General features: G+C 33.6%; 1 pseudogene; it reads left to right on the top strand.

The window, feature by feature from the left end:
* Window positions 1-2,145: 2,145 nt before the first annotated feature.
* LOC111738500 lies at window positions 2,146-2,264 on the top strand (annotated as a pseudogene).
* Window positions 2,265-11,267: the final 9,003 nt, after the last annotated feature.

Consider the following 11,267-nt stretch of genomic DNA (forward strand, 5'->3'; position numbering starts at 1 on the left):
GATGGTTTTCAGGTACTTAGGAAAGACTTTTCTTGGGTCTTAAAGGTGGCAAAAGACCTTTGAAGGAGATGTGTGTGTGTGTGTGTGTGTGTGTGTGTGTGTGTGTGTGTGTGTGTGTGTGTGTTTCAAATGTGGCAGAGAAAGTATTTGCAGTGATAAGTTTTCTGAAGTAAATGATATAAGAAAAGAGAAGTCAGAAAGTCAGTAGTCGGAAGAAATTTGTCTAAAGTTTAGTCAAGCTTAGTAAAGCGTTAGTCTGTGTTGGTATCTTACAACAAAATTTTGTAAAATTATTTACTTATTGAATTATTTATAAAGTGAATCTAATTTTAATAATCTATTGTGTCATAATCTTTGTTGATCCCTCTTTTCTGATAATCCAATTTGGTTAATGTTGTGAGTCACAAAGGACAATGAAAACTAATTGCAAATTGAAAGATTTTGAGAAATTAATTAAGTGATATTAAGTGTAAGTTACAAAGCCACTGATAAATTTATAGTAGAGATGGGGGCAATTAACAATTGAAAGAGAAAAATCTGCATTAGAATTGACATAATGGACTTTCAACAGAGAATGACTTGAATATCAATAGATTAAGGAAATCTTGTTGAAAATTTGAAAAGTCAGTAACAAAAACATAATAAGAATAAAGTCAAATGCAAAATGATGAATATAGATTTACCCTATCTTAAAATTTGTCAGGAAAAATACACCTTGGATATAAACAAGCAGTTGAACAATATATATTTTTTAAATTGAAGAATTATAATCACAACCTAAAATATAATCAATATAAAATAAGCATTTTTTTCATGGTGTAGTTTGATTTGTAAAGGTAATGTCCTAATTGATCTTTTTGTTCATTAACACTTTTTTTTTGCCATTTTATGTGGACTCTTATTTATACCAGTTATTTACAGATCATAAAGAATTCTTATTTTCCAAAATAGAAAATTTTAACAAATACTGAATTTTTTATAACGACTATATGATGATGGATGAAATGAAAAGTTAGACTATTTTCTTTAGAAAACAAAGTGGAGCTGTGCTTTTCATTTAATGTTTAAAAACTGCACAGAAAAATATTATATATAGCTATAAGTATATTCACAGAAGGATACACAAAATTTCAGGATGACGATTTGGCAAAATCTTAATCTGTTAAAGCTGAATAGTGGGTAAATGAATATTCTATTGTATTATTTTGCATGGTTTTGTTTCTTTGTTTGTTTTAAAAGAGAAAAAAAAGCTTTTTGCCTGTGAGTTTTCCTTGCTAGCCTTATTCATTTGTGCATTGTTTCCCTTGTTTAAACTAAAGATTTGCAAATAACAAATGCTATAACTCTTTGCTGCATCGGATTGAAAGGTTCTTAAGTGGTGGATTTAGGATTTATAATAATTTAACTGATTTTGGCATTTAAGACAACTTTTAGTATTTCTCTAATTGGTATGAACCTAGTCATTGGTAAATTTTTTTATGCAGATTAAAGTAAATGTAGAACAGCAGTGGTGATTTATTGTGTAAGGGATTTAATTTTACTTCCTTTTGTCAAAAATGCAAGTGATAGTGCTTTCTTTTCCCTCTCACTCTTTTTTTTTTTTTTTTAAACTTTCAGTTGTACAGAGAAATTAAACAACACTATCTTGGTACTAAGTTATTATAGTAGTATATTTATCAAAACATGAGGAAGAATAAATTAAATTTTTAAAAACTGTGAGCAAAATGTATCTAACTCAAACAGCTTTGAACTCGACTCTCTGTCAATGCTTCCTATAAAGCACACACTTTTTCCTGGGGTTAGACGAGGCTTTAATGAAGATCTCAGCAGCAACTCTCAGTGTCTCAAGGGTTTAAACAGCTTTTACTATAAAAAATAGTTCAAGCTTCTTCAATTTGCTTCAATATTCTGTACTGGGTTAATATATAGATCTGGACTTATTTTAGTATAAATCTTTGCAATTGCATCTGTCTATCTGTCTTGTTGATGTTAGATATTAAACTGCTCCGCACCCTGATATGTTGATATAATGTTTTGATTTAAAGAAAATTTATTTAGGAGGTGGTTCTATAGTGTAGCGGTTAGCACATCTGCTTTACACGCAGAAGGTCCTTGGTTCACACCCCATTGGAGCCACAGTCCATGGTCTATGGCCATGCCACCTTGAACAAGCCCAATCCCTTCTGATCTCAGAGGCTAAGCAGGGCCAGCCCTGGTTAGTACTTGGATGGGAGACTACCTAGGAAGACCAGGTGCCGTAGGCATAAATAATAATAATAATAGTAATAATAATAAAAGAAAATTTATTTATTGCTTTTGTCTTTAGGAAATTCATTATTTAGAAACTTGATTACAACCAGTTTAAACAGATAACCAAGAGAAAATATTTTATATCTCATGTATCTACCACTTAGATTTAATAAATGAAACTTTCTTTATTCTTTGAATCTAGGAGTTAATGGTACTTAGGTTTTGACTTCTCAACTTATCTAGATTGCCCACCACTGAAAATTTGAAGTTATAGATCCTCTCTCAGAAAAATTTATGTATGTACAAAATTTTATATCCAGAATTAGAGTGTATATTGACTCTCCAAAGTTTAAGAACTCCCACCATAAAGAGCCCGTCTGTTAATCCACTGTGAATAGAGTTCAGTGTCCATTGACACAGATATTTTAAAATATTGTGTGAGTCCATAATAAAATAAGGCAGCTTTACAGTTTAGATTAAAAATTATAAAATTTTTAAATAATTGAGATAATTTTAAAATAGTATTTGAGTTAGTTATAGAGTTTCAAGTAAGTTATTGATCCTGAAGTAAAACTCAGAAATTTTTCAAGCGGTAAAACTTGAAAATTTATATATATACACACACACACACACACACACACACACACACACACACACACACATTAAGCCATTGTGGTACACACAGAGAAAAAAAAAGTGAGTAGATACTTTTATATGTCCTTTTGAGTATTTCAATGTTTTATAATAAAATTTTTTATCCCCAAAACATTTGCTGAAACGTTTCTTCAATTTGCCTTCCTTTCTTCTTAGTTGTTATATATATTCATTATAAATGACAATTTAAAAGCGGGTATGAATATACTCAAATTATCTTTATAGGTGAGTTGGTAAACAAAATGCATTTTACCATATTAATATTTGAGCATAGTCTAAATTATTTTTGGTACACAAAATGAGTCCAGGTTCAACAGGAATTCATTGTGAACTCATTTACTTCCATGTAGAATACGATGTTTATTAAAGAATAAAAATATGTGCAAACTTGAAGCTTATGTATCCATTATTAAAATGAAACAGTATTCTCAACAATTATTTAGGACGCTGTCAAGGAAGATCTTTTACAGGGAAAAGTATTTTATCACTGAAATTGTTTAAAATTAATTATGCATGAGGATAATTAAAACACATTGATTTATAGTCAGTTTTTTATTCTTAATTTCTCTACAGAGAGTACATCTTATTATTGCCTGCTCTGATAACTTGTCCTTGCTGTATCACTAATTTGGGCACCAGGCAATGTGTTAGCCAACAGATCTATGACAGTGGACTTCTGTTCTAGCTCTGTATCTACAGGAGATTGATCTATAATGTTGTGTCCAAATCAGTTAAACATCTGAGTCTCAAATCTCTCATCTATAAAATAAAGACAGATTACACAGTTCCTAAAATTTAATCTCCAAAATGCAACTACTTGACATTTAGCAGTAAGACTTGTCGAGTGTGTGTGTGTATGCATGTGTGCGTGTGTGCACATGCGTGAGTCCCAATAGCTGAGCACTGATGTGGGAAACATAAGCCCACTTAAATTCTAAACAGTGTTCTACCCTGCAATTTTAAGCAAGTTTTTTACCCTTTTATCCTATGTCAACCTCATTTTTATTACCTGTAAAATGAGTTTGACCAAATAATTCCATTGTTTCTTTCTTGTCTAAGTGTTTTTTAATTCATTATTTTATCTGTAACTTCTAAAAATATTAATCATACTATTTATTGTATATAGATATAATCATTTGCTTAGTTGTTATGGAGATTATAAAGACCGTGTAGCTTAAATAACAGAAATTTTTGGTTTCTCTCTCCTCGGCTTGCAGACAGCTACCTTCTCTTTGTGTTTTCACATGACTTTTTCTTCATGCTGATATACACCCCTGGTGTCTCTTCATCTTCTTATAACGACACCAGTTCTATCAGATTAGAGCCCCATGCTTATGACCTCATTTAACCGTAATTACCCCCTTAAAGGCCCTTGTCTCCAAATACAGTAGCATTTGGAGTGGGCACTTCATCCTCTGAGTTTTTGGGGAGCATGATTTAGTCCATAAGACTCCTTAAGTTATGTGATGCTTCATGGAAATTGTTCTGTCTTTAACCCATATTTTTAGTTTTATTTAGAATTATTCTTTCCCTGAACAACTCCCTACTTCCCTCTGCCAAGTGTGAGAAAGAAAGGTACTAATCCTACATATTTCTGTTTCTGTCTATGTCTCTCTGATCTATTTTTTTTATCTGTTTATAGTCTTTCAACTTCATTGGAGTTGAGTGCCTAAGAAGCTGAGAGTGCATCATTTTGAAGTCTAAAACTGTAGGACAGTGATTGAATGCAGATGTATTAAGCTATCCATAAAAGCTTTTCTAATTAGTTAATTACTATAATAGTTTTATTTCCTATAAAGTTATTTTGAAGAGTGGAAAATTGCCCTGCATGTCTTTATCTTAGATATTATGAGCAATTTAGATTGTGCCTTCTTAAGATCCCTTCTGCTTTGAAGAACATCTATGAGGAGGTTAAAGTACAATTTGTACTTCAGAATGCTTGTGGAATTGAAGTGAGAAAAGTCTCTAAAATAGCAGTTTAGAAAAATTACTACATCAAAAGGAACTGCATAAATTGAAGTAAATTTGGCTGAAGTCTTAAGAGGCTAGGAGATAATGTGTCTCTGACGTGGCATAACCACAGAATGTTCCTGATGGCAGGTGCGTCAAAATATGAGGCCACAAGGATGATGAGCGAGGTAAGATTTAGGGACAATAAAGGAGTCCTCTTTAGGAAGAAAACAGAGATAGAATAATTTTAGGGGTATTTTATTTCCTCAAACAATTTCTTTATCTCTGGGACATTTTTCCTAAATGGCTTGCATGCCTCATCCTTTTTCTGTTTTTGGACTTATCCTTTTCTTCCAGAGATTATAAATCAGTCTGCTGGCCCATTCTGTAGCTTTCAATTTAACATAAAGATTCTAATTCCTGAAGCTTCTAAAGGGGAAAAGAAATTGGTTTTCTTTCTATGATTTCATATCACAGTCATCTTTTAAAAATTCTTAATTATGATGAAGTTATTCATTTCGTTAACAGCCCAATGGCTGTCTCATTTCATTCAGATTAAAAGCCAGACTCATAATGATGGTTTGAAAAGCCCATCTTGAGGCACACTCCCTTCTCTGGTCTCAAGACCTCTTGCCTTCTCTAGCACATAAATCTGCTTTCTTTTTCTCCAAAGCACTTGTTACTTTTAAGTATATTATTTAATGTGTTTATTCATTTGGTGTGTTGTCTAATCTTTTTAATTAGAACACAAATTCTACCATGACAGAGTTTTGACTATTTTGCTAAATGCTCTACCCTTAGTACCTAGAAAAGTGAGTGGCACAGAGGAGACACATCACTCAATAAATTACTGATGAATTAATAAATATGATACAGATTAAAAGGTGAAATTGGTTTTGGAAGAAAAATGAGATCCTAAATTTATCAAAGATATTGGCACAGAAAAAAATCAGTAACATTATTTTAGCATTGGCTTTTTACTTTCGTGTATTGTTGAAGAAAGTTGATTTTGTTTTGTTTTTCTTAAGCTACTCTTCATTTAAATAGGATAGTCCTTGTTGATGTAAAAATCCTTGATCATATTTCTTCACTGAATTTGCATTGGTAATAGTCTCTTTGTCTCCCACAATGATACTTTATTTTTCATTAAATACTGTGGGTTGTAAAGAGAAGAAAGAGTACAAAAGAAAATAAAAGGGGAAGAGGAAGAAGGTGAGATGAATGTTCTTTGATGTTCTCTATATTTTTAATCATGCCAATATTTCCTCTCTGTCTTTATAAGGGATATCTTCATATTTTTCTGCTGAAGAAGGCGGACTGAAATCTACGCTCCATAATGTTAAGACAGGGGTCCCCAACCCCCAGACTGCAGACCTGTATCAGTCTGTAGCCTGTTAGGAACCGGGCCATACAACAGGAGGGGAGCAGCGGGCCAGCAGTGATGTTTTCAGCCGTGTTTGCAGCTGCTCCCCAGCGCTAGCATCACCGCCTCAGCTCCACTTCAGATCATCAGGCATTAGATTTTTCAGGGGAGCACTGGTCCCTGGTGCCAAAAAGGTTGGGGACCACTGTATTAAGAGACTTCCATATGTGAGACATAATGTGAAAAAAAGAGAAAGGAGTAGGTGATTTGTAAAGGGCATAGAATCTTTATCGTCCAAATTATAGTTTATTATTTTTTTCTCTAGGAAAATAAAACATTAATTTTACTTAGAAAATTATTTTCAAGGTATGTGTTTCACAGGTTACAGTAATCTTTTTCTACATGTAACGTACATTTTCATAGAAATTGGCTTTTGACAGGACAACAGGAAGAAAAAGACTTGATGCTTTCTCTGCTCCTTGTTACTGTAACAAGAGGATGAAGGACCAGACAGCCCAGGAAGGGGCAGGGCCGGCTTGGCAGAAGCCACAGCTCAAAGACAAAAATATAAAACATCAATTACGTATTAGAGAAGGGTGTTCAGTTAATGATCACAGCAGATGCAACTTTGTTTACACACAAGAAAATTGAGTCTCCCCACACTTTGTGCTCAACCTTGAAAACACAGGCTCATTAGTCAGAAAAAATCTGCTCTAATTATTCTTCAAATTAGAAATTCCTCCGGGAATGTGGTTCATTTCAGTTATCTGATAACACACTCCTCAAGAGGAATTTATTGACACTGACTTTGTGAAAGCCTCATTGCAGATCCTGTGCAACCTTTTCAAGCAGAATATTACCCTGAAAATCCTTTCTGTTGTCCCTGGGACATCATCCAGACACAAATCTCAGAAGATCCTTTTTTCATTTGGAGCTAAAGAAGGAATCAAATGTGAATGAAACTGAGCAAGTCAGCAACTGCTTAAATCCATAAGTGCATATAAATAGTAGTAACTAACATCGTTATTGAGTTTAAAAGCCTTTTTCATATACCTTATTTTGGTCAGTCTTCTAAAAAGCACAATGAGTTAGGTAAAACAATTGTGTATTTATTTATTTGTTCTTGGTACTGCTTGCTACCAGTTTTACCTTACTTGAAGTGAAAATGAGATTCAGTTAGACTGGCTGCCCTAAACCCAGCTGGATATAGTATGTATTACTTATCATGGCTCACAGCAAAACTCGGGATTAAATTTTACCTGGAAGATTGATGAGGTAATGGATTTGCTTAGGACATCAAATTAGGCAGGTAAAGCTCATCGATCATTCCTACCCCAAAGACAGAGTTTTAGACTCTGATTAAGCTACAAGTATGTAAAATAACAACAAAATATATCTAAAGTTAAAATAAACTTATAGTAAATAAGAATGACAATAGATGGCAACTTTAAAACAGGAAAGAAGTCCTATTGACCTAGTTTTTGACATTAGAAACACTTACACACTTAAATAATGCCAAATTTCAGTATTTTAGGATAATCCTTAACATCACAAGACCGCCCTCACTGATTTTCTGGATGGACTCACAAGATTTAGGAACTCTTATACTAATGGTTATGGTTTGTGACAGTGAAAGGATAAAGATGAAAATCAGCAAAGGGCAAAAGATGCATTGAGGAAAGTTTTGGGAGAAATCAAATGCAAGCTTCTAGGTGTTTCCTCTGAGTGGAGTCTCAGAGTTTAACTCTCTCATCAATGATGTTTGCCAACATGGACAAAGTGTCGGCAGCCCAGGAATTTCACCAGAGTGTCGGTGCCCGGGGTCTTTTATTGGTGGCTAGTCAGACAGGCATTGCATATAACTTATATGCAGCTAATTTGTTGCTTAAGAGTCCAGAATACTAAAGAAAAACAGGTGTTTATCATAAATCACATGTTAGTATAAACTATCTGGTCAAACTGGTACAGCATAGCCCAAGGCTGCGGGCAGACAAAAACACTCTTAACAGGCAAAACCTTCTAACATCTCAGAGCTCAGCAGTAATAAGTCAGCTAAGAGCTGGTTCTAAAAAAAATTTTTTTTTAAATGCCTTTCTTGGGAATGTGCAGAGTTTAGGCAAAACAGGCCTGCTAGATTAATCTTTTTCTTGCATGCTGTTATCTCATTGTAGAAACTCTGAAATCATTAAGCGAAGAAATATTCTTTGAGACCAGGTTCCTCTCAATCCCTGTAAAATCATTCAAATACGGTGTATATATTGACCATTTGACTCCTTTGTGAATTTTATGTAATATAACATAACATTGTAATATTATCTATTTTCTTTGAAGATACACTGAATTTATTATATTATTCTAAAAATGTACCTTTACACAATCATCAATTTATCATCTATCGTCTATCCTTATGCTAACTAACTATCCTCATGGATCACTCTTTATCTGTCTCCTTTAGCATCAAGGACACAAAACTCAAGATTTTTCTTCTGCCTTTTTTTCCTTGCATTTCTTCACCAGCCATATTTTATAAACTTGCATTTTTATCTGAAAATGAGTAGCCAAGCTACTCTCAATTTTTTTCTTTTTATATCACAGTTTATTCTTTACCTATCTGCTTTTGAAAAATGGATCTGTATTGTTATCAAATGATAGCATGTACCTGGTTTTAAAAACAAAAGTTTCAACCAAACAGGTAAAAGTCATCCACTATAAATAAGATTTTTAAAAAACTTAGAAAAATAAAAGATTTTTAAAAACTAATTTCTTAGCAAAACCTTACGTAAAATTACATGAAGCTATTTATAATCCTTTTTTTTTTGTAATCCATGAACTGTGAACCTTCAAATGTTTCACTTCAGAAGTTTGAAAATATATGAATATAGAGTGCTACCCAAAACTCTATTGGATTTGTTATATAATATATAATATTTTTGTACCATATTGCTTCTCTAAGTTGAAAGTTTCTAACTCGTGGATTCTGAATCACCAAAGAACTTTGGATCTTCACAGAGACCCAAGCGATGAAATCTCTAGCACATCTCTGGGTCTCATTTCCCAGAGTCAGTACCTTCAACTCTTTTACTTACTATTTATGGTTTGTACCTTCTTATTTCTAAATAATGTGCTTTGTACTATTTCTGGAATTTTCAATTGTGGATAATATATATTGACTCACTAGTAAGAAACTGGAAGATGGACATTTATTTCTCTCATATTAAATGTTTACTCTCCCATACTTCCAAAATAGTTATATTTGAAGGATGTTTAAATTGTTTATGCCTTTATAATTTAGAGCTGAAAAACATAGTGTAATATGATTTTTAGTTTCTATAATTTTAGGATTTACCTGAAGTGAGCGATAGCTTATTATTATTTGCTTTGTATTTATATATAACTTTCAGCAATCCAAACAAAATTTATCAAAGAATCAAAATGTCTTCTAAATATGACCAAAACCATCAGGTCATCTACCATTTTTGTTTTTCTTGGAGCCCTCCTTTATCCTACACTCTGGGCTGGTTTTTCTTTTAGGTGTTCTTCAAGCTGCCAACCTCACGATTCCTCACATAAACAACTTTTAGATTTTCTTCACCTTTTTCCTGTGCTGGCTCTTATATTTCCTGGATTCCATGTATTCTGGCACTAACTGGGATACTGCAGTACAATTCTGGTAACTATTTAGAGTTATCACAGACCTCACAAGTTAAAGGACATGGTCCCCAACTGCCCCCACTTTAGATATGACCTACACTTTGGTGGTCCCGAGGCCACCTGCAATGCTGACCAACTGTCTACAAATTGAGGAGTTCCCATAATAACCTCAGATTCAATAATTTCCTAGAATAGCTCATAGAACTCAGAAAAGTGCTTCTCTTACAATTATATTTTAATTATAGAAGATACAATGGGCAAGATTTGGGGAGGTCTCAAACCCAGTGCTTCCATTCTGTCTTCTCATCAAATCAGTGTGCATTATCTTCCAAGTACGTCAAAGTGTTAACCAACCAGGAATCTCCAGCGAGTCTTGATGTACACACTTTTCATTGAGGTTTCAATGATTGATTGAATCATTGGCCACATGATTGAACTCACTTTCCAGTCCCCTCCCTCTCCTTGGAAGTTGGGCTGGCTCCAAGTCCCAAACCTCTGATTACAGAGTTGGACTTTCTATTGACCAGCCCTCAGTACTCATCATCTCATTAACATAGACAAGCGTGATCTAAGAGGTTCATGATTGACAAAGACATTCCTATTAGTTAGGAAATTCCAAGGAGTTAGTCTCCTTCCCAGGAACCAGAGATAAAGTTCAAATTATTTCTTATATAACATCCTGTCTTCCTCTTTCTCGATTTGTTACATTATTTTGTAGAATGCATCTTCTAGAAGCTTTCCATGGTTTGTAGGAGGTAGGTACAATTATTCTGAGATATTTTCTGAAAATGTATCTCTCTGTCACATTTTATGAATAGTTTGGCTGTTTGTAGTCATCAGAGTTGGAAATAATTTTCTCTTGAAAAGGGTTTCCAAGGCATTGATTCACTGTCTTCTAGCTTCTCGTTATAGTTGAATAATCTGATGCCTTTCACAAAACAAATTGTATGAGACCTGTCTCTTCCTCCCCGTTTCACTCTCTGAAAGTGTTTTTAATTTTTATTTTTTCACTGGATTTTGAAATATTGTGAGTTGATGTGGTTCTGTTTTCTTGCAAGTCATATCCTTATTTTTTACTCATGCCACTTGTCCAAAGCTGTTCTGCTGTGGCAAGAGCTCAATATTGTCTTCATTATGGGACACATACAGGTCTGCCATAGCTCATAGTTCTGCCAGGTCTCATGGCAAAGGAAAAAGAAATATGGTGCATCAAGAAATGGCTTTAACTACTTCTGCTAGAAAACGCTACCTCTGGTCAGATTTTATTGAACAAAGCAAATCACATAGTCAATACAGGGAGGAACATACTGGGCCAGATACAATTTACCATAACAGGTCCTAATATGATCAGACTACTTTTAAATTTTTATTGCATTTTGGGTCAGATTTTTTTTAATAA

The sequence above is a fragment of the Pteropus vampyrus genome, unplaced genomic scaffold (genome assembly GCF_000151845.1).
Source record: "Pteropus vampyrus isolate Shadow unplaced genomic scaffold, Pvam_2.0 Scaffold39, whole genome shotgun sequence".
Taxonomy (NCBI): Eukaryota; Metazoa; Chordata; class Mammalia; order Chiroptera; family Pteropodidae; genus Pteropus; species Pteropus vampyrus.